This window comes from Sabethes cyaneus, chromosome 2 (assembly GCF_943734655.1).
Source record: "Sabethes cyaneus chromosome 2, idSabCyanKW18_F2, whole genome shotgun sequence".
Taxonomy (NCBI): Eukaryota; Metazoa; Arthropoda; class Insecta; order Diptera; family Culicidae; genus Sabethes; species Sabethes cyaneus.
This window is the reverse complement of record NC_071354.1, coordinates 41,861,617-41,887,243: the sequence shown is the minus strand read 5'-3', so window position 1 is coordinate 41,887,243 and position 25,627 is coordinate 41,861,617.

Genomic DNA, 25,627 nt, shown 5'->3' with positions numbered 1-25,627 from the left:
TGACAACGGTGTCGCACGGTTTGCGGTTCAGGTGAGGCCCCTGCTGATAAGCGCTATCGCTCTCGATGACTTGTTTTTGCTCACTGCAAACGAAGTGAAGCCTAACAACATACACAGGTAAGTAGGTACAAACGACACGAACGAAACGAAACAGGTGAAACTCGCCCGTCGTCGGTTGCGGCGCGCGGTTGTCGCGATAAGCGCACTTCGGTAACGGATAATTACTTCCTAGTTTGCTTTTGAATTAGGTTTTGTCTTTTGTTGCCGTTGTTGCATGCTCTCAGAGGCTCTCTGCCATGTCCTCAACTTGTTGTGATCTTATCACGTTTGTGTGCTAAATGTAAACGCTTATCTGGTTTTCTATTTACCTTAGTTGAGCAACTAGTTTAAACATTACAAAACTTGCTTCTGGAAAACTGCTAGCCGAATCGGATCTGGATTCCCCATTCGGTTCTTCTATGCCGCTTGGGATGCTTCTGCATTAGTGGCAAGTAAAATCAACAAACTGTTTGTGTCTAGCTTATTATTGTTTGATTATTTTTGTACCAAATAACAGCAAAGATAAAACACAGAGAAAAAGACAAGCTTTTGTTTCGCGAATCTTATCAGTTGGCTTAAAATAAAATAAATGTGATCCACTCAATTTGTAAAAGTTGTTATTGATAATAAAACGGTATAAAATTGTGGTAAACCAATTTACAACAAATTTGATAATTTCAAGATGATATAAACATCGATTTGAATTACAATTCAGGACATTTTGTTCGCATAATCTTAATTCCAACTGGAGTTTACATCTATTCATCAACGATCTTGATTATAATTTTTCCGAGCTGCTGTGTGCATTTTTATTGTTTTCCTTAAAATTATCGAGAACCGCACCGGGTGCTCATCTATACGATCAGCATACACCGAGAGTAATTTTCTGCGCGACCTATTATTGCGTTCGTTTTAGTCAACCCTTCATTACTGATAAATCTCGATTTATTCATTCGCAACCGATCTCATTACGTGTAATGCGGTGCCATTGCATCAACTTGTTGAACGTGCGCTCTAGAACCGCAGCAGTCCCAAGCAGAACATTAATGTACACTCGGTTCTAAAGGCACACGTACCTAGCTACCAACACAACGAAAGGCACTGCGCGAGCTGCCGGCCGGTTCACTTTCATTTTTCACGCTACCGACCGTTGCCACGTACTGTGCCAATTGAACGGGACTTTCGTGTATGGGTGGGTTGTTAGCACGGCCCCATATTGTGGACGGAGATTTCCCCGTGATCGGACGGACCGAGTGGGGGCAAACATCGAACAGCTAGACGAACAGTCGCCTCGAAGCGAAGCGAAGTTACGTTCGCTAGATCGTGGGGAAAATTATTGCTATCAACGCTTCTTTGTGCTGCGCTGCCATAGTTTGTAGTTCGCTGCTGATAGATGAATGTATCGACAGAGAAATACTGGATGGATGCAGTTTTCTTTCCTCTTTTTTCTCGATTCAAAAATACTTTCAATGCGGACGGAGTCCACTTAGACAGTTTTGCGGCCGACGTGAAAAAACAGAGTATTTTCTGGGGTAATTTTTCGCCAAAACCAAGCGGTTAAGTACCTACGTAAGACGCGCTCTATATTAGATAGTTGCGTCCGCAATTAAGTCCGACCGTAAATGTAGCGAAGTGCGTCATCATTGGATGCAGTGCAGGCCCACTCGTTGATTTGCCTACGCGCAACCGGGCAGCCGGCTGGGTGGACGGATGCAATTTTGCATAGCAGTCCAATTTCCGCCACCCGGACATCAAATGAACCATTTCGGTACGTACATTGGCCATGAAGTTTGCTGCAACTTTTAATTCATTTACGTCAGGCAATGGATGCATGTTAAAACAATTTGATTAACATCCCGATTCAATGGTAATTAAGTTGGCAGAAAACAACTGCCGGCAAATTGCCGAATGATTTTTTTCTGGCTCAAAGTTTACTTTTCTGGCAACTTTCAGCTAGCTTGAAATTTCTAAATAGGGCAACAGTCGATTAGTCTGTTACTATCCCGATAACTCGTCTATCGCCTCAACATGATAATTAATATTGCCTGAAAGGACAGGCTGAATAGGTAGATAATTACCCCGCAGACTGCTGCTGCTCCTGCTGCTGCAGTCGGCTTGGCTTAACAATGGATGATTAACAATTCACATAGATGGCATTTTGACAGTCATTAAAATTAATTATTTCGCGATCACCTTGCTGCACGTAGCTCGTACCGTCGTCGTAGCTTGTTGGCAGTGGCCGTGTTTAAGACGACATGTGAGTCACAACGCAACCAACAACGGTTTAGTCGGTAAGAGAACTAATGGGGGAACCGGTCAGGAGAATCGTTCTACTATATATACTACAGTGGAAAAGTACTGAATAAAGCTTGAACCGAACATCTGAACCGAGCAAAAAGTTTCCTTTTCCACTTTTGCGATCAGGAATAATTGCAGTCGTGCCGTAGAGTGTTTGCTTATAAAAACTGGCAGCTGATTTGAACACGTGATCAGCGGTGTGATGAAATCATCGAGAATGATTAATAATTGATCCAATTATAGTAATGTGTTTAAAACTATTTTTTTTGCATACGAACATGTGCAATGATTTAAGTTTAAATCTGTTTGCCATCTGGTCTGACTATGGAAATTTATCTTTATGATTATTGTAAATCTATAGCTGCGGCATTTCGAGGCAAATTGAAAGAAATATAAAAAAGTAAAAAGGTCGGTTCGGTTCAATTCGACAAAGCTTGACATTTTGCAAATGTTTGTCACGCAAATTGTCGATTTACTGTATTGTAATAAATGCTCTGAAACATTCCTATAAATGTGATACAAGAAGGGAAGTTTAAATTTCCTGAATGCTCATGCTCTGCATACCAGTTATATCCGTTTCTTAGCATTTGTAGTTCCACTAACAGTTTCATCAGGCCACAATCACACTTCTTCTGGTGATCGGCAACGATATCGCATTTTGAAATTTTTTTTGTGACTTGTAGCACTAGTCAATTTTAGTTAACTGGCTTGAAATGATTGTTCATTGGTTAACGATCTTTCTCAAAACATAATATATTTATCATTGGACGCAAAAGTTAGAGTTGAACGTAAACAATAAATAAATAATCTGGGTTATCATTTACCGTTGGTTCAATTTCCTCAATTTCCCTGCAAATAGTTGATGTAAATACCACCATTTATTGTGACAGGTTGATTTGAAATATAATTGCCATTAAACCAACACACGAATAACGAGTTAAAATAATGACAGTTAAAATATCACCAATTAAAGTAACATATTGAGCGTCCAAAATCGATCGGATCGATCGGAAAATCTTTTACGCATCTACACGAATAAAGAAAATCTATCGATTTTTAAGTGCGCACTATTGAAAAATTGAAAATAATGAAGCGTTGTCCATCTAGAAATCCTTGCTTCGTGATTGGTTGTTGGAAATGACGTCATCAAAGCTGGTAATGCGTTTTCACGCTTCGACTTATAATTCAGTCAATTCCTAATAGATTTCCTAGCTATTTACACCAATAGATCAGAAAACCTAAAATATAGAAAACTATTGATTTTCAATGCGCGCCATTGAAAAATTGAAAATAACTCTAACTCGGTAGTTAGACAGCGGTTTGTTCAACTCTTCGTCGAGGTATACATTCTCGCTTTGCGATTGGTTGGAATAATTTACGATTATTTTCAAATAAGTTTTGATACAACTCAGGCACCAACGAGAAAGTTGATGAAAAATTCCATTTAATTCTACTATAACAAAGTTACAAGAGAATTAAATGTAATCCTACCCTTTCTCGTTGATTGCTAATTGGCTTGGTAATTTCTTATTATGATGTATCACCAACGGCAACACGAACGGTGCCGCAGCAATTTTAATTTAAATAATCGTTACATTGAAAACGTGTGTGCCGTGAACAAGTGATTGCAATTAAAACCAAGTTAACACCAAATTAAATACTGTTGATCGTAACAAATGCGCTGGAAAACGCCCAATAAACTTTATTGTGATCAGCGGAGAACAACAATCTTTTATATCTTCATATAAGCAGTATTAGTATTATCAGTTTTAGTAACGGCTTTTGCATCTTCATATAAGAATTTGTTCATTCTTAAAAGAACGGTTTTCGGTAATTGATGAAACTTAGAAAACTTGGAACTTAGAGCTTTTCACTAATCTATTCATCACCAATGCTACGTAGCGTAATTTTTCTCTGGCAGCAAAAGGTGAACGGCTCACTAGTAACTTTACTCTTTTGTTCAGACTGAAATTGAAATGCTCCATTTTCTTCAACGTAGACGATGGAATGACGGACCACGAAAAATAGGTGGAACCGATTCTTGTCGTTTGCTCTGGTACATAACACGAGGTAAGCCAGCGAACAGCATTATTCAAACGCTAGCTGAGCTACTGCCAACATCTTACTGGCATGTGTGGACGCGACAAAGGAGGAAGCATTAAGGGCAAACGAAAGTCTCGCTTCGTAGTCGTGCACGTCTGCAGTTCCCGGTCAGTCGTATTCATCGAATGCTGAGGAATGAAAACTATTGAAGCTGAAGCTGGCTGCCGTGATGGAATAATTAACTGTGGAAGTGCTGCTCACGACAACAAAAAGACAAAACGATTTTTTAGCTGTTTTAAAAATTTACTGTATTTTGTAAACTAGCTGATCAAAAGCACTGACAGTCTCATAATTTATTGAAAACAGAGTAAACACTGATTCTGTGAAGAAAAATTAGCAATATTTGATCTCAGATCTGATAAAATAATCATTTTCCTTAGGGTGCCGGGCTAACCCCCCGTACCCCTAAATAGAATTCATATGAAACAAGAAATAACTCATAAGCAGCAGCGCGACTTTAAACTGTTGTGCGAGTTGCGGCCTAAATTTGTTTGAAACTAGAATGGAATTAGAATAGAGAATAGAATAGAGCTGATATAAATTTCCAAAAAAGTACCATGTAAAAAAACCGAGGGATACCGACAATGTTGTCAAAAAAAAAAGATGGTTATATTAGACACGCTGCTTACCAGTTATTTTCATACATGCCTGCAATACAATTGAAGGTATGTAAAAAATTGTATGTAACCAAGTGCAATGCAACAAATAAACGCCAAAAACCTATTTTCGGATCGGGCAGGCAGTTGTTAAATCTTCTTCATTTTGAGAATTGGTGATATGCGACGTTTTCGATTAAAGCTAGACCAAGTTGATGTCCTGAGAGTACACAATTTTGTTAGAGACTAAAAACACACCTCTTTTACAGCCGATTTTATCGTTAGAATATTAAACCTAGTCCAAATTGATGTCCTGAAAGCGAACAATTACAAAAAAGTGACTGGGTGATTTGAATCGTCATCAGTCCAAACCATTTAACGGCTTTCCGCCACCAACCTTTTTTCGTTGCGCAACTGACTTTTTGGTGATCATAATTTTGTTACGTAACTATTCGTATGATTCCCCCTCTTCCCTATATTACAACAAGTAACGCAAACTCGACCCCCCTCCCTACCCCTATGCATTACGTGATGGATTCTTATTTTTAATGCACTTATGCAGAATTTTTACGCGAACGAGCTCTCCTCTCAACTCCATTTTTCTTTGCTTAGCTTAGCTTAGACTGATTGCACATTTCATTGGTTACACTCAGTGGTTGACCCGAATCAGTAAAATTGGTTAATGAATCAAATAAAATGGACCCGCTGTTCTAGCAATCTCGCCAACAGCGCTCATCCAACGGGTACGGGGTCTGCCTCGAGGTCGTCGGCCTCTGTCGGGTACTACGCTAAACATTGTTTTTGCTGGTCTCTTGGTACGTGGCCAGCCCATTGTAGCCTGCCGTAATTTAATTGCTTCACAATATCCGCATCTTTGTATACTTGGTATATTTCATGATTCATGCACCTGCGCCACCCTCCTTTGTCTAATATGCCGCCAAAAATTGATCGTAGGATCTTACACTCGAAAACGCCAAGAGCTCGTCGGTCGCTCTCTTTCAACGTCTACGCTTCGTGGCCGTAGGGTACCACCGGGAGAATTAGCGTTTTATAGAGCGCGAGTTTTGTACGGAGTTGTAGTCTACGGGATCTCAGCTGGCTACGTAATCCGTAGAAGGCCCCGTTGGCAGCCACTATCCACCTTTTTACTTCACGGCTCACATCGTTGTCACATGTCACTAACGTACCAAGGTATACAAATTCGTCGACCACTTCAAAAGTATCTCCATCTATCACCACTGCAGTTCCAACACCCGAAGGGCTACCACGTTCTCTACCAGCCACCATATACTTTGTTTTGGTATAATTTATGACAAGCCCTATCCTCACAGTTTCCTCCTTCAGATGCGTATACACTTCTTCCACAGCTCTACGGTTAACACCGATGATATCGATGTCGTCCGCGAACCCTAGGAGCATATGAGATTTCGTAATAATGGTACTGCTTTTCTGCACGCCTACCCTTCGAATAGCACTTTCCAATGCAATGTTGAACAGCAAATTCGATAGTCCGTCATCTTGCTTCAAACCATCTAAAGTTACAAACGAGTCCGATGTCTCACCCGCTATCCTGATGCTTGATTTTGAACCATCAAGGGAAGCAGGTATCAGCCTAATCAGTTTTGTTGGAAAAACATGTTGAAGCATAATCTGCCACTTCTTATTTTCTTTAACTGAATCGTACGTCACCTTGAAGTCTATAAACAAATGGTGAGTCTGCAAGTTGAATTCCCGGAATTTATCGAGGATCTGTCACAAGGTGAACATTTGGTCCGTCGTGGAGCGTCCCTCTCGAAACCCGCACTGGTATTCGCCAACAAAGGTTTCCTGCAAACGGCCTCAGTCTGAGAAACAGGATGCGGGATAGAATTTTGTATGCAGAATTGAGGAGAGTAATGCCTCGACAATTGCTGCAGTCGAGTCGACGGCCCTTTTTGTAAATAGGGCATATGAGACCTTCCAACCAGTCCGTAGGTAATTCCTCCTCAGTCCATACTTTTAGTATAACCTAATGGATTGCACAATACAGCTGTTCGCTCCCGACTTTTAAAAGTTCGGCGGGGATGCCGTCCTTTCCAGCTGCTTTGCCGTTTTTTAGCTCTTTCGCTGCTTTCCTAACCTCGTCCAAAGTTGGTGGATCAGCAGCTTGTCCATCATCCTTAATCGTTATCCTGTTTTTGTTGACCGCTACATCTTGTTCACCAGTCAACAATGCATCGAAATGTTGTTGCAACGTCTAGCCACCTCCGATCTTTCGGTAATCAGGTTCCGCTCCTTATCGTTGCACATAACAGGAGTTGGAATGGCCCGGTTCCTGATTCCGTTGATCATATTAAAGAAGCTTCTCGTATCGTGCCTCTCGAAGCAATTCTCCGCCTCCGCAAGAACGCGATCCCAATGCTGACGTTTCTTACGACGGTGAAGTCTCTTTTCGGCGGCTTTAGCATCTCGGTATCTCTCTCTGCTCTGGCGTGTCACAGTTGCAGCCAATATGTGACTTCTGGCTCGATTCTTCTCATCAGTCACTCGCTGGCACTCTGCGTCAAACCACTCACTGGAAGTGGCTGCAGCAGTAGTACCCAATACTTCCCGCGCTATAGTAGTGATCGCGTCGTGGATGTATCTCCACTGTACGTTCAGGTTCTCTCCGAGATGTTCACCGATCCGCTCATCAGTCTTCCGAGAGTACTCTGCAGCAACTCCTTCCGCTGATAACCGCCGAATGTTCAGTCGTATCTTCCTCGTTGGTTTCGATTTGAATACGTTGGACAACCGGGCGCGGAACTTGCTTAGTACGAGATAGTGGTCCGAGTCGACGTTTGGTCCCCGGAAGGATTGCACGTTTGCGACATCAGAAAAGTGCTGGCCATCAACCAGACGTGATCGATCTGAGAGTAGGTCTCTCCATTAGGGCGTTTTCAGGAGTGCTTCCGAATGTTCTATCATGAAAAATGGGTACTACCATTCCTCTGGCTGCAGGGAAGTTGATTGGCCTCAGGCCATTGTCGTTTGTGATAGGATAGAGGCTTTCCCTACCTATAACCAGTGATAAAAACATATGGAAATTTTCGACCCTACCAATGACTAACTCATCTTTGTTCATGCGGCCTACCAATGAGCAGGAAGTCATACTCCTTATTAGAAACCTTCAAAATAATAAATCTCCTAGACCGGACCAGATACCAACTTCCATCATTAAGACACATCATCAAATTATCGCTCGAATTCTTGTGGAGGTTTTCAATGAGATAGCTGAGACCGCGCAGTATCCCGCATCCCTGAAGATTGCACGCGTAATTCCTGTTTTTAAGTCTGGTGATGTTACGGACATGAATAATTATCGACCAATATCGATTCTTTCTGTGCTGAACAAAATATTAGAACAGCTGATTGCTACCAGAATCAATAGCTTTTTGATGACGCACAACCTACTATTCTCTCGCCAGTATGGGTTTCGTCGCGGATGTAGTACGTTGACTGCTAACAGCGAGCTTCTTGAGGATATATATAACGACTTGGACAATCAACGCTTCGCCGGAGCGCTGTTTTTGGACTTGAAGAAAGCATTTGATACCATCGACCACGGCCTGCTGCTGCACAAGCTTGAGAGATATGGAATAAGAAGAAATGCTCTTGAGTTGCTGAGAAGCTATCTATCGGGACGCACACAATTTGTTTCAGCAAATGGATGCAACAGTGGTCTACAAGAAGTGAAGGTCGGAGTTTCTCAAGGCAGCAACCTTGGTCCGCTTTTATTTTCGATTTTTATCAACGACCTATCGAATTTGCAATTACACGGAAAAATTCGTTTCTTTGCGGACGACACCTCACTTACATACAGTGGACACGAAAGTGAGCATATCGTGAATCTTATTCAACAAGATCTTCTGAAACTACTGGAATACTTCAACTCCAATCTGCTGTCGCTAAACCTAAGCAAAACAAAATTTATGATATTTCGTTCCCCGAGACGCCCAAAAGCCCCTACATCAGTTGTTTCGGTCAAGAATACGATAATAGAGGAGGTTGATTATTTCAAATACTTAGGACTCACCTTGGACAGTACTTTAAACTGGGCATTCCATGTTAAACAACTAAAACGTAAGATTGCTCCAATTTGTGGTGCACTGCACAAAATAGGATCGTAAATGGCTGTTGAAACTATACTTCAGCATGGTTCACTCTAGACTACAATATTTAGTAGCTCTATGGGGCAATGCCAGTTATTCTAGGCTAAGAGAATTGCAAAGTCTTCAAAATCGCTGCCTAAAAGTTGTTTTCCGTAAACCTCATCTGTACTCGTCGCAGCTGTTATATAATGATGAAAGCCACTCAGTTTTGCCTATTCGTGGGCTTCACTTGCACCAGCTTGCTACTCAAATGTTCAACATAATGAACAATCCCGCCATTCACCATAACTTGGAGCTAGAAAGAGTTGAAAATACCCGAAGAACGCGAGCTGCTGGTAATCTTAGACTAGCTCGACCTAACACCGAATATGGCAAGAAAAAGCTCAGCTACTTTGGTAGTAAAATGTTCAATGACCTACCATCAACCATCAAGCAGTCAGGCACCATTGGAATCTTCAAAACCCGCCTCAGAAGTCACCTTAAGCTTAATATCCCCCAATTTCTAAGATAACGCCACTAATTACGCCCCTAAATATCTGCTTATTTTCGTCTCCGCACCGCCACAGCCACCGCCAACGTCAACACCACCGCCATCGAACGCCACACAACATCACCCAAGCCGCCCACCGCCACGACACCGCACCGCCTACAAACCAGTATAAATATATGTGATATATGTATACAATAAGTAACATCCTTTTTAAAGAGCATTACTGCTCACTTAGGATGCAATGTATTGTTTGTTAAAAGATGGAGGTTTTTATGCCCTGATTGAGACAAGAAATTAATAGTCCTATTTCTATCTCAATCTAAGTGCTTTTTGCCTCCCACGATACAAGTGAAATAAAAATTAAATTAAATTAAAATTAAATAAAATAACGGGACGAAAGAACTCTTCACGTCCGACCTATGCATTTGTATCCCCGTTGACTATCTTTATGTCATGTCTTGGGCGCTCTCCATATGTCCTGTTGAGAAGATTTTAGAACGCCTCTTTTACGTCATCGGGTTTTTCGTTCGTCGGTGCGTACACATTTATTAGACTGTAGTTAAAGAATTTGCCCTTAATTCTCAACACGCATAGATGGTCAGTGATGGGCCTCCACCTAATGACAGGCTTCATTTGTTTTCCATGTAATACGAATCCGACTTCATGCTCTGTTTTAGCCGCCACTGTAGTATGTGATACTTGAATGTCGTGCCCACAATAGGATCTACTGCGCGGAATTCAAGTTCTCCCGTCTTCGGCCATCGGTTCACTGGGGCTGCGATGCCTAGTCTCGCGGAAAGCGCTGCTGTTTTGGGTATAACTGGCGAGACACAGCGTTTCATAAGTCAGCCGCCTGCTCCGGATCAGCCGCTGTTGTATGCCGCCCCTAACCTGGGATACAGCCGCATACCTGGTACGGAAACGGCGATTCACCGTGAAGTGGGATCACCGTCGTGAGCCGTCCCTAACCTGAAGTCAGACGCTCACGGCTGGCAAGGCTGTTCCTTTTGCCAACACTTAGCATATGCATGAGTGCCTGTTCCCGAGCAGGAGTGAAAAGCAAAATAATATCAAAATGTGTTATAGAAATCAAATAACTCATATCAAAATTTGGTCTTATTTTGGCTGACATAGTTAGTAAAATAACAAAAAATAATATCAAAATTTTGCTCCTTTAAGGCCAAAAGAATAACTACTTATGTTATTTGAATAACAAAGCAATAACATAACTGTATCCTGAGTTTAGAATAACATATTTTAGTATAATTAAGGTGTTGAATATCAAATGCAGTAGTATATGATATATAAAAAAATCATTTTATAAAATATCTATAATGCAAAATCTCTTTAATCAATAAAAAGAATTTTATTAAATATATCGAATGTCATTTTAAGGTCATAATAAGATATGATAATAAAATCAGTTATTAAACTCATCTTACAACCAATGTTTTAAATATCTACTCAATAACAAAATGTTTTATCAATGTATCTCCATAGCTGTTCAATAACATAATATAGCATTATACTTCAGTTTGATATTGTTTTTATATTATTTTGCTCTTCGCTCCTGTTCGGGTTACCCTGTCGGTATACGACCTTAGCTTCCACCGGGGTTGGTTACCCGTTGCTCGTATTCCGGTTGGTACCACGAGAAGGTAGGGACAGGAGTTGCTAGATAAGAGGCTTATGACCACTGTGGGGTCTATTTTATAACTGCAGGTACGCTAGGTACCGATGTTACGCATTACCCAGCCATTTGCCAGTCTAGGGTTCCCCTTACTTACTAGTATTTCCCAAGTCCCGGGACATTTACGAATTTGTGAATTTGTTTATGCTATGCTATGCTATCTATATTACTGCCCGTTCAACCCACAACTCAACGAATAACTACGATTAGAATACGCTGATACTATATTTACAACTATTGAATGCTATTGACTGCGCGATTAACTTGTTTCTTATCAATTATCTTGAATCAAATTACTTTCAAAATAATTTTAAATCTCTGGCTAAGTTATTATTGATTCATTAGGACTTGTTAAACGCAAAGCATTCATTCGAGTTAAGTTTCGATCCGAAATAGTCAAAATTAACAAATATTAAGCACCGTGCCCATTTTAATAAAGCAATTCAATTCTTATTTAAAATTTTATCACCACCCTTTTTTGTTCATACATTGCAATAAAATTCTTCAATTGTAAGACTCAAAAGTTAGACTTTCTCCACTGAAAATTTACACTATTTTTACCCAATGGTTCAAAAGTCTGAGCAATTTGAGTTTGTTTCAATTTTATCGTGGACAAATGAAAGCAGCTTTTATCATAGAGATAGAGAAATTCATAGAGATGAATTTCTGAAATTTAATGTCATCGATTCCGAGATACTTGCAGGTTCAACCTGCGTTAAACAAATTTTCAGTCTAGTTGATCAGAAGAAAACGGAAACAATCCATTCTTTAGATGTTTCTAAAGCGGGCAATTGCCATTGATTTAGAAGGCCTTTAACAGCAATACAGTTTTGTTCTCATTCTTGGCTTTTAAATAAAGTACAATGTTATATAAAATTAAACTGATGTTTAATGACAAACATGCATAAAGTCGGGTTGGATAGCAGTTTTTATTTTATTTATGTGCATTAAACCTTACGATTCGTATAAACAATCGGCAAATTTGTTACGCTTTGTGCCAGAGTAGCATTAATTATTACGATCATTGATTCGAAATTTGCGCTGCACTGTGAAGTACCCCGAAAGGAAATATGCATATGAGCATATACTTTTCCCAACTCAACAGGATCATTACGAATGTATATCTACACCTAGCCATCCGTAATGCACTTGCATCGAAACAAGCATGCTGATTGCAGCTCATAAACAAGTCAGCACAATCAGTATAACTTCACTGAAGTCTGCTGCAGCCTGTACCTACGGGCCGAACCGTGCTGAATCGAATCCGGTCGAACCGCGACAACCGTCGTCGGCGGAGTGGACTTCCGCATTTGGTTCCATTCCCAGCCCAGGTACCTACCTGCCTGGATGTGCTACCGGCGCATAAAGCACCGATGACATTACGAGCACTGCGGAAAGCAAAACTTCACTACTCAAACCTACAATTTGCGATCTGCACCGAGCGTATGCACATGCAGAACAAAGCTCCAATTGGGGTTTCCTGCCAGCCGCAGCAGCTTTTGTTCGGTGATCCGTGCCGCCGCCGCGCCAAAGCAATGGGAAAGGGATGTATTGACTCACCAGAGCCTCCCAGTGGATTCATCAATCACAATCAACGCCGTCGCTTTCGGATGGTTGAATATGGCTTCTTGCCTGGCACGAAAACTGAAAACCATTCTCCGGCCGGGTGGTGATTTTTCCCCATTCGCCATTCAATTACCGGTGGGGTTGATATCGATTCGGGTCGGCGTTTTGCCAACGCGGTGAGAAATATTAATACAAAGCCTGCCTGTTCAGGCAGGGTGGGATTGCACTAAGCTGCTGTTTAGGCTGTTCATTGAAAACCGAAGTACGCTTCTGTGCCCGACTCACCAGTCAGCTTGCCGTCTAAGTAAATACTTCAACTCGATAGCACAGGTGCCTTTACCTGGCTATTATAATGGGGTATGACACTATTTAGCTTGCCATAGGTGGGTGAGGAAAAGTAGAACTAGAAATCAATTATTTCCCACAGTAGTTCGTACATAGTTAACAGCTGCACTAGCCAGCCAGCAGGGACATAACGGCAGCGGCGGATGCGGGAAACGAATTCAATTATATCTGCCTGGAAATCTGTTCAACAGCAAGTCTAACTTCATAAATGATGTGTGCGGATTTTAATGGGAAAACAAAGAGAACTGTTGAAATACTGGTAGGCACTACCAGTCACAAAAAAATACCCGAGAGATGAAAGGCTAGGAAAAAGCAAAAACATGAGTTAATTACTCGATTAGATCATGTCTAATTGCATTCAGTCGAGCTCATTCGTGGCAGTTGCAGTTGTTCTAGTTGAGAATAAAGGAAGCATGAAGTAGAGTAGAATCGAGTCACAATCACATGTTAAAATAAATAAAGCTCACAAATAGTAACCTTCAGATTCCTACAGTCCTATTTGTTTGCAGTACATATTAAAGTTCCAATTCTTTTAGGTCACAGCAAATTGGTTTGGGTTCTTCCAACTGCAAAGAATTTTATTGCGTAAAGTTTGATGTGCTCATTTGCTGCAATACTTTCTTGTTTGTTTTAGTTTCCTATGTTCTCTCCTTGTAGAAATAAAAGTAAGTAATCCGTAGAGGATAAAGCTGCAATCAATCAACCTAATACACAGGAAAACGACTACCCTTTTTCTAACATTCGACCTTCAATGTGTGCACACAGAGCAGCATCTCCGTAATATATGTAGCACAGAGTCATCGTCGGCAGGAATATAAGGAACACTATTGGGCTGTGCTACACCAGCAGGAGAAAATAAATCGAGCAAAATAACTGGCTGCCAGGATATAAGCATGGCTGGACAATTTCTATGAAATGAAATACCGTCCCTAATGAGACTTATGAGGATACTCCGGTCGGTTGTGCAAGAAGTTGTTGATATAGTATGTTGGAGCAGATGAATTTCGAATGTTGCCCTTTGCCGTTACGAAAACAAGCTTGTAGCTGACCGACTTGCTTTTTCACATTAGATTAAAAAGAATGTCGAATTCGGTCGGTTCGCAACATTTCGGGATTATCTGCAGGCGAAGGAATATTTGCTTCATCAACCGAATGAAAATACATTCTAGCATTGGCAGCGGCAAATTTACAATTTCCTAGCACACTTCTGCCAAACGACGATGCCGAGTGCACAATTACTTCGCGCTACATTTGCTGTGAAATGCACAGACCATTTACTGATGAGCATTATCGATGCATGTATGTACCTACACTTTCCCCGTGAACAGGATCACTGTCGACTGTCTACGGGGTGCGCAAGCAAAGAGAAGAAACCAAATTTGCTGCCGATGATGATGTGACAGGAATGTCCTTCCCCTTTGTGGCACAGTCCCAGAGCCAGGCGGCACCAGATAGGCGGAGAGACAACCTGTCATCGGCATATTGGACGATATGAGCTTCAACGCTTCCCCCGAGGGAAGATAAGATAGTTTATTTCATCTCTCATAGACATCACCAGCGTCACGGCACACTCGGGACTCCGTGAGGGACGGTCCTGCTGCCGCAGGAGGCAAACTTTCAGTTAACATCAAACCCATTCGGGGGTGAAAAAGCAAAAGCAGTTTACCTGCGGTTGGTAAGCGCCGGCTGGACGGGAGAGCGTGTTGTTGGTGCGAGAGGCGCAATTTTGATGGGTGACTGAACAAATCGTTAATTATTCAACTGGAAATTGAAGCTTCATCACGGCCGTCAACGCCGACGGCGCTGGCGACAGTCTGGGTTCCACTGAAGGGAAGGGTTTCATTCATGTAATTCGGGTCGATCCGACTACTGATGAAGACTACACACTTTGTTGTGCAATGGCTCTTTATGTTCCCGTTATTGGATGTGATAGATTGCTGGCCGAGACGCTAACACCGGGGTACGTTATAGTCAATATTTTAGAATATTATTATACATCAGCTCGTTGTCTTAAGTAAACTATTTACGCGATAGCATGTTTCCAATAGCGGTTTTTGTCTCAAAGTTGAGTATTTGGTTGTGTTTTTTATCGACTGGATTCAATTGTAACTGTTAATATTCGGCAGGGCAGTCTTCGGAGAAATTTATCAAGACTGAAGTTTGATGTTTTCCCGACGTTTCGACACTTTGTTGGTGTCTTTTTCAAGGGGTACTGTGGTACAATACATTTTTAATGTTATTTTTAAGTTGCTTACATAAATTTCACTTTGCTTACATATCATTTAGTCTTTTGTTCTGTTTTTTGGTTTGTACATATTACGGTCATGGAGGGTAGTAGTTGGTACATGAGCTGGAACTGGAGGGACATATTTATTTTAAAAGTGCACTGTATTTTAGATATTGCCCTGTTTTTCTTACTTGGAATATTTAAAAATTCAAATAATTTTTCTTGCTTTGACCTGTACTGCGGAGCACTAAACGCTTCTTTACAAAAGGTTTCTATTGTTTGAAATATTTCAGTTTAGCTGTTGGGCCTTACCGATCTATTACTGTGTTTATTCTTTAGTGTATGCAAGATTGCTGCGTAGGTGGTGTTTAGACCTTCTACATCTACACGCTTGTTTACGGTGTTTGGTGTATTCGTGATGTGACACATTTCTAGAAATGGTACTGTGTGTGATCGGTAGCTGTGATCTACTATGGACGTTTGGCTTAGATTGAATCTGTGGTTGTGTGTGATGCAATGTTCTAATAGGGCTGTCTTTTCTCCTAGTGACCTGATTTCGGAACTGGTATTTGTGTGACTCATTAGTGTAGCTTCCAATTTGTTTACATTCGACTGATGGCCAGAAATTCTAGTTTTTAGCTTGTTTTTCGTCATCCCAATGTAGCAACTATCACAGTTGTTGCAGGGGATTTTGTAAACGATATTGGTTTTGTCTAATTTGTCTACCGGATCCTTCACGTTGCTGTGGAAGTGTTTTATTGTCCTGTATTGCCTGCTAGCTATTACTAGTGTAGGATGATCTTTCGTAAGGATTTTTGTTATTTGGTTAGTGAGCTTTGGCACGTATGGAATGGATCTGTAAATTTTTGTTGCGGTGGATGTTGCTTCTAGTGTGTCGTGATTTGTTTTCGGCATATTTGTCTGGTCGGCGCTAGTGGTTCCTTGTGGTGATCGATCTCTAGTTGGTAGTTTGTTTCCGTGCTCTGGTGTTTTTGGTGGATTATCCGATGCTGCTGGTTGACTTTCAGGTGGTGAATGGACTGATGGGACGGCTGGCAGTGATGGCTGGCTTTGATGGTTTCCAGTGGGTGGTTGGATTTCAAGAATTTGCGGTTCTGTGGACGGAGTTTGTGCATATGCTGATGCGTATTGGGTTGCGGTGTCAAGCGGTGTTTCTGGCGGTGACGGTTTATTCTGCATGGTGGCTGGCTGGGTTGGACTTGGATCCGTAGCTGATGCTGAATTCATGACTGGTTTGTTGTTGTAGGTGTTGATTAGTCTGTTTATCAGCGTTATTGGATAGCCATTCATTTTTAGTTGCTCTTGAATTGTCTTTTTAATCTCGCTTTGATTTCTAGACCGTGATAAACGACTGACTCGACATATGAAGTTGTTGGCTACATTTATTTTGTGTTTGAGCTGATGGCAGGAGTTATAGTGGAGCATTCTTCCGGAGGATATGGATTTTTGGTACCAGTCCGTACTTAGTGTTTGGTCGTTGTTGCGTATCACCATCATATCTAAATAAGGTAACCGGTTATTTTGTTCAACCTCCATGGTGAATTGCAACCTTTCTTCATGTTGGTTGAATTCATTCAGTACATTTTCTTTTTCATTTTCTGGTATGACGAGGAACAAATCGTCTACATATTTTCTAACAATTGGTATACTGAAGTGGAGGTTTTTCATAGCTTGATCCAGGATGTTTTCAAGAACTATGTCAGCTAGAATGGGTGACAGGGGGCTACCCATGGCGGTTCCGAAGGTTTGGAGGAAATACTGTTTGTTGTACTGGAAATAGCTGGCTTTCATGCATAGATCGACGATCTAATCAACACCTACAACACCTACAACAACAAACCAGTCATGAATTCAGCATCAGCTACGGATCCAAGTCCAACCCAGCCAGCCACCATGCAGAATAAACCGTCACCGCCAGAAACACCGCTTGACACCGCAACCCAATACGCATCAGCATATGCACAAACTCCGTCCACAGAACCGCAAATTCTTGAAATCCAACCACCCACTGGAAACCATCAAAGCCAGCCATCACTGCCAGCCGTCCCATCAGTCCATTCACCACCTGAAAGTCAACCAGCAGCATCGGATAATCCACCAAAAACACCAGAGCACGGAAACAAACTACCAACTAGAGATCGATCACCACAAGGAACCACTAGCGCCGACCAGACAAATATGCCGAAAACAAATCACGACACACTAGAAGCAACATCCACCGCAACAAAAATTTACAGATCCATTCCATACGTGCCAAAGCTCACTAACCAAATAACAAAAATCCTTACGAAAGATCATCCTACACTAGTAATAGCTAGCAGGCAATACAGGACAATAAAACACTTCCACAGCAACGTGAAGGATCCGGTAGACAAATTAGACAAAACCAATATCGTTTACAAAATCCCCTGCAACAACTGTGATAGTTGCTACATTGGGATGACGAAAAACAAGCTAAAAACTAGAATTTCTGGCCATCAGTCGAATGTAAACAAATTGGAAGCTACACTAATGAGTCACACAAATACCAGTTCCGAAATCAGGTCACTAGGAGAAAAGACAGCCCTATTAGAACATTGCATCACACACAACCACAGATTCAATCTAAGCCAAACGTCCATAGTAGATCACAGCTACCGATCACACACAGTACCATTTCTAGAAATGTGTCACATCACGAATACACCAAACACCGTAAACAAGCGTGTAGATGTAGAAGGTCTAAACACCACCTACGCAGCAATCTTGCATACACTAAAGAATAAACACAGTAATAGATCGGTAAGGCCCAACAGCTAAACTGAAATATTTCAAACAATAGAAACCTTTTGTAAAGAAGCGTTTAGTGCTCCGCAGTACAGGTCAAAGCAAGAAAAATTATTTGAATTTTTAAATATTCCAAGTAAGAAAAACAGGGCAATATCTAAAATACAGTGCACTTTTAAAATAAATATGTCCCTCCAGTTCCAGCTCATGTACCAACTACTACCCTCCATGACCGTAATATGTACAAACCAAAAAACAGAACAAAAGACTAAATGATATGTAAGCAAAGTGAAATTTATGTAAGCAACTTAAAAATAACATTAAAAATGTATTGTACCACAGTACCCCTTGAAAAAGACACCAACAAAGTGTCGAAACGTCGGGAAAACATCAAACTTCAGTCTTGATAAATTTCTCCGAAGACTGCCCTGCCGAATATTAACAGTTGAGTATTTGGTTCCAAATAAAGCTACGGAAGGAATCCCACGAGAAGCGACAGAGGCTTCTTCCGCAATTGGTGGAAGCAAACAGTGCGAGTGGATCGGTGATATTCCATTGAAAAGGTAAATGATTAGGTTAGGCGAACAAGGCGCTGGACGATCGGGTAGAAGTCGGTCAGAGCAAGCAAACGGTCTCTGCGTGGATCAGATTTCCGAAAACCCATCAGCGGAACAATCTACTTCCCCGATACCATTCATACCACAGAATTCTGAACCGCAGAATTTCCTAATCCATTCACTGCCGCGACAGCTTCCGTTTTTACGAGTTCCCATCGCGCTTTCCAAGCGGTATAGCACCAGCAGTTGGATCAACAGTTCCTGTTGTCTTTCGCACAACTGTATAGCAGGGGCAAATTACTGGGAGACAGGTTTTGGGGAAACACCTACCCGTTTTCAACGGGAATCCCCAAGAATGATCCATTAGTAATTCTTTATTAGTAACTTAAGTCTTCGGCCACCTGCGGTTACTCAAATGAAGAAAACCTGATACGCCTTCAGTGGCCGCTAAGGGAAAATGCCTTCGAAGCGGTTCAACCATCTGGCGAATCCGGTTCTCTTACAGGAACTGGTGGAGAAACTTCCGGGTTCAACGCGACTGGACTGAGCAGTATTTAAGAATCGGCATGGTATTCGCAAGATTTGAGCGGTGGACCGCGAGATCATCTTCAGCAAGATTCGCCAGCACTTCGAAATCTCAACACTTCGACGACTGCTACAGAAATTGTTGTCTGCCTAACGCCTGCTACGCGCCTGTGTTTTCTGCAGGTGCATGCCAAGAAAGTTCTGGATGGATAACGCTACCTATTTCCAAGGTACCAGTAACCAGTTGAAGGCTCAAATGGACGCCTAAAACAACGCGCAAATTTCACACACACACACACACACACACACACACACACACACACACACACACACACACACACACACACACACACACACACACACACACACACACACACACACACACACACACACACACACACACACACACACACACACACACACACACACACACACACACACACACACACACACACACACACACACACACACACACACACACACACACACACACACACACACACACACACACACACACACACACACACACACACACACACACACACACACACACACACACACACACACACACACACACACCGTAGAAAATAAAAAAATAACTTTTTTGTGCTAGGAAATATAGACATAGTTTCTTCAACAAAGTTGTAAATATTATAAAAACAAGCAAGTTTGCTGGATAAATAAAATTTCTATCTTTATCGAGTGCTGAACTGCAGGGCATATTCTTTAAAGCTTCTTAAAAATTGGTTTTTCACACTTAGCTTTTGTTAGTTGCATTTTATAAGAATACAATGTTCTAGGCAATTATCGTCTCAAAATACACGTTTTTGCAGAAGACCGTAAATTTCTTGGACCTTTACTTGTTGAATTATCGCATATTCAAGCTTTAAATTTCCATAGCTTCACGAGCCTATGCGGTAAAATGGGGCAAGCAGGTTTATGAAATCAGTGCTTCATCGTAAAGCTTAAGTCAAGTACTATAAACTTGTACGGGTTCCGCTTGTCCCCAACCACCTAAATGAGAGTACGGCAAGCATACGTTTTATGTGTTTCGCGTTCGCGAAAGGCTCGATACACGTCCATTTTTTGGGATATATGGTTTTTTTTTGGCAAAGTTATGGAAAATAGAAAAATAAATAATTTTGCTATCGAATGCAGAGCTATAGAGCATTTTCTTTGGAAATTCTTTAAAAAAAAGTTTTTCATATTTAGCGTATGTTGGTTGCATTTTACAAGAGTATATGGTTCTAGGCGATTATTGAAAGACTCAAAATACATGTTTTTGCAGAAGATTGCAAATCTATAGGACCTTTCTTTACAAAGTTATCGCTTATTTAAGTTTTATTTTTCCTTCACTTCATGAGCCAAAAACTATAACTTTGTAAGGAAAGATCCTAGAGATTTGCAATCTTTGTGTATTAAGGGGGATATTAATACGAACAAAAGTGCTTAAGACCATAAATGATAAAATGAAAGCAAAAGACACTAGGAAAAAAGTTCCACTTTGCGCCCTTTTGGATCACTGTGCACTGTATTGGTGAAATGAGCAACTCAGCTACCTCCGCAGTAGTTGCCTCAGAGCTGGAAGACGAGTACGGAGAGCGAGAATAGCGTCAGACCGGTAAGAGCGTAGGTTGGTGTTCCAAGCAGGAAGAGCCTCACTAAAAAGAGAGATAAAAGCGATCATAGTAAACTGCTACTAACTGCTGCTTCGCGGCGCTGATGCCAATAAAAAGAAAACAGGTTGGAGCAGGCAATCTTCCAGTCTTCAAATGCAGTGGACGATTTGTTTTATTTTACGCCAACATTTCGATCTTTGGTTTAGATCTTCTTCAGGGCTTCTAGAATGTGTCTTTTATTAGTTAATCGTGATCTATCTTGTAATTTGTGTGTTGACTTACAAACCCGATCAGGAGGCCATAACAAGATTATTTCTGTTTTATAACACATTTTGATATTTTTTACATATTATGTTACAAATCGAAAATAAACTAATTGGGAAGCAAAAACAGACATATTCCAATTTGTAACAGATTCTGATACGAATAACATATGGAGTTATGGATGAGCTGTATAGATTTCACCACTAAGAATGATAGATTTTACTTTTATAACAAAATATGTTACTTGCAAATTACTTTTATAACACAATGTGTTACTTACAAAAAATTATTTTAATTATATAACTAATTAATAACAACCGTTGTTAGAACATTCGATAACAAAATAACATGATCTGTTATAATTTTGTTAAGTCCTCCTGATCCGGAAGTTTAAACCGTCTTTGTCTAGTAACTTTTAGCCTATAGTGTTGTCTGTTTTTGAGTTTGGATGTATAATGGTCTGGTAAATATTGTACAGTCATTAATGTTGATGTAATTGATATTATTCGAAATCACTCGTTTGCCTGTAATCTCTAATATATGTTAGTTGTGCCAAAATTTCACTCATTTGTAGCTCCCCATAAAAAGAAAACTATTCCAGTAAATATAGATAGTAGAAATTAATTGTAATAGTTTTCTTTTTATTTAATTTCAGGTTTCGTATTCTACTAAGACGCTCCAAAAACTTCAGAAGGTCAAAGAGAAAGCAATAATAATGGAGATATCTCCAGAAAAGTTGAAGGTCATCGAAGAGAGACTTTTTTCGAGGTGATTCAATGTTGTGGCCACCTGCACAGTACTTAGACGACGAAGATGTCGAGAGGGTATAGTCCAAGCAACAATATGAGTTTTATCGAATTTTGGATCAATTTTGGTCTTAAATACCCTAATAAGAGTGTAATGAAACGCAAATTGTTACTTGGAAGGTCTCCAACGAGGAACTTGTAGCAGTGGTAAAAGGATTCAAGGTAAAAAAAACGTTAAGTCCCGATCGGATTCTTAATTCCACTCTAAAGGCCGCAATTCAAGCATTCCTAGATGACTGAAGTTTTTGGAGCGTCTTAGTAGAATACGAAACCTAAAAATAAAAAATAAGAAAACTTATCCAATTTAATTCTACTATGTGTATTTTATTCAATGACAGATACGTATTTCGCCTACGACTTGCAGGCTTCCTCAGTGTCTGTTTTCGAGTTCGAAAACAGACACTGAGGAAGCCTGCAAGTCGTAGGCGAAATACGTATCTGTAATTGAATAAAATACACATAGTAGAATTAAATTGGATAAGTTTTCTTATTTTTTATTTTTAGATTCCTAGATGTATTCAGGACGGCAGAAATGATTGGAGGAAGCTCGCGTTTCAGACATGTAGAAGACTCAGTGGTTAGTTTTACTTCCGAAACCGGGAAAGCCCCCTAGATATCCAACTTCGTAAAAACCAATCTGCCTCCTGGAAACTTTTAGAACGGATTATTCTAAATAGGCTGGTGAAACTAACGGAGAGCGCACATGGTCTGTCTACGATGCAATTTGGCCGGACACTATTGAAGAAGGCCGAAAAATCGGCAAAACAGAAACGAAAGGGCAACCGGTATTGTGCCGTAATAACATCAAAAATGCCTTCAACAGCGCTAGCTGGGAGGCCATCGCAGCGTAACTGCACAGAATAACGATCCCTGACTACCTGTGATAAGATCCTAAGAAAAGCTTCCAGAGCAGAGTACTAGTCTACGAGTCTGCCAGAGCCCAGAGATCGATGGAGATCACGACGGGAGTTCCTCAAGGCTCCATCCTTGGTCCAACGCTCTGGAACGGGATGTATCGTTGGTTTTGTGAATAACATTGTACTGTCGTCAATACAAGAGGCATTAGCAGAGACATGGGAAGAGGTACGAATGCTGATCACCGAGGTGATCGGAATGATAGAAAATTGGATGCATGGAGCCAAACTGTGAATAGTCCTACACTATTAAACGGAAATGCTGTCGGTCAGAAACTGCAAAGCGGTGTAGTGGACTGAAATCACAGTTGGAGAGTGTGCCTTAACCTCGAAGGGAGCAGTAAAGCAACTGGGCTGATATGCCTGTAAGAAGGTAGTGAATGCCATCAACGCAGTAGAATTATGCCTAACAGATACGGAGTATCTGTAGTAGTAGTAGGCGTCGTCTTTTGGCTACCCAGCTAGCACCAACTCGTATATCAATGTACGAAAACTATCGTAAATATCTCCTAACAAACCCGAAATCGTAACTAAAGCTGGATAAAGTGGGATCAAGTTGATTTTCTGTCGTATATAATGATAATGACTGACATACATCCCAATTTTGGCACAAAATCCTATAGTAGTACGGAGCGACTCGCGCTTAATCGGATATTATCGTATATAAATACTTATATAGTCGTAACGCTCAAAATTATTCGTAATCACGTATATCGCCTCCAAAATAGTACGGATACGCCAATTTTGCGCATGAAATACGATTTTTTTAGCATGTATATCTGTACGTAATGCTGATTTTTACCTTTTTTATGCATATGAAAATGCTAGCTGGGTAATGTTTCCTTGTGGATTTTCAGATACGGAGGTTCGGCATGGATTTCAGCGTTGAAAATCAAACGAAATGCTGCGAAGCTGAACAGCTCTTTCCGGGTCATGACCATACGAGTCACGCGTGCATACAGAACGGTATCATTGGATGAAGTATGCGTCATTGCCGGGATGATTCCTTTTAGCATCACTTTGGAGGAGGATTTCCCGTCATGTTATATGGGAAGGGAAATTAGAGGATCTCGGAAGCTAGCTTAAGTGGAGTCTTTGGCCAAATGGCAACAGGAATGGGATGCAACGTTAAACGATAGATTGACACACAGGCTCATACCGGTGCTGACGACTTGGATGAACAGGAAGGAGAGGATGTCTGTCCAAAATGCAAAGAGGTAGCATGCCCAAGATGTGCCGCGATGCAAAGCGAGATGTCAACCCTGACCGTGAGGAAAATAGTGGGCGAAAGTTGTCGGAAGGAGAGCATTTAGAATGCTCTATCTCTATCTCTATCTCTATCTCTATCTCTATCTCTATCTCTATCTCTATCTCTATCTCTATCTCTATCTCTATCTCTATCTCTATCTCTATCTCTATCTCTATCTCTATCTCTATCTCTATCTCTATCTCTATCTCTATCTCTATCTCTATCTCTATCTCTATCTCTATCTCTATCTCTATCTCTATCTCTATCTCTATCTCTATCTCTATCTCTATCTCTATCTCTATCTCTATCGCTATTTTCATCTCTGTTTCTATATCTATCTCAATATGTAGAATGTAGAGATATATAGAGACAGATCGGCCTTTGGTGTTTAGAGCAATACTGTGCTTATAGGGATCGTTTTATTTTTCGGCCTTTTCTAGCCTTTAAAAGAGCTTTAGTGTAATTTGTAGCTAAATTTGGGATAATTGGGATGTTTTCTATAATCCTTTCTAGCTTTTGAAAGGGGTTGAGAGCGATTCTAAGTTTAAGTCGGGATCATTTTCTCTTTAGGCCTTTGAAAGAGGGTTAGTGCGATTCTGAAGTAAGGACGGTAAAAACAATTTATTTTCTGGAAAAATTACTTTTTTGCCTAGTTTAGGAACGAAAAAGAATTTGCTCTATGTTGGATGGATCAAGCTAAGCTAATGGATGGATCAAGTGAAGCTAATGAAAATCGCAAAGTTTTCATTAGAGTTTTCGCGAAGAATGAGGGCTTCCAATTTTCTAAATACTGTTTTCGTCCATAATGTCGTAAACTATACCAGTACACGAAATTTTATTAAATTATGCAACCTTTCGGCCCGATATGTACATTAATTTTGAAAAACCTATCATCTCTCGTAGTGTTTTCGTAAACCGATAGGTTTATAAGTTTATTTTTGGACGATAATGCATAAATAAATAGGGATTGACGCAAAAACAGTATGCTGAAACAGTAACTGAATTAAGCACAGTTGAAAACTAATTTGAAAGAATGAATAAATTTAGTTGACTGTAAATTTGGATTAATTTTTTTAATACATACTTACCGAATAGTTTTAGTTATAGTCGATTAATTTAATTTGTAAGTTTTATTTACTCCAACCCAATGCACACGCTATAAATACATTAGACATTTGAAATCCATCATCAGCCGGCAAGAATCGGTATCATTTTATCGAACACAAAGCAAACAGCAGAAATTAGGTTGTACAAATCGTCGACAGCTCCAAACATGAAACCAAACACTTCTCAAAACTCAAGCGGAAAATCACTCAAACGAGTTCTGAAAATAGTCCGGGTGCCAGTGAGCGAGCGAGTGAGTGAGTGGAGGCAAAGCCACGGCAAAAGGAAAATAACTCGTAACATGGTTTCGCTTCAAAC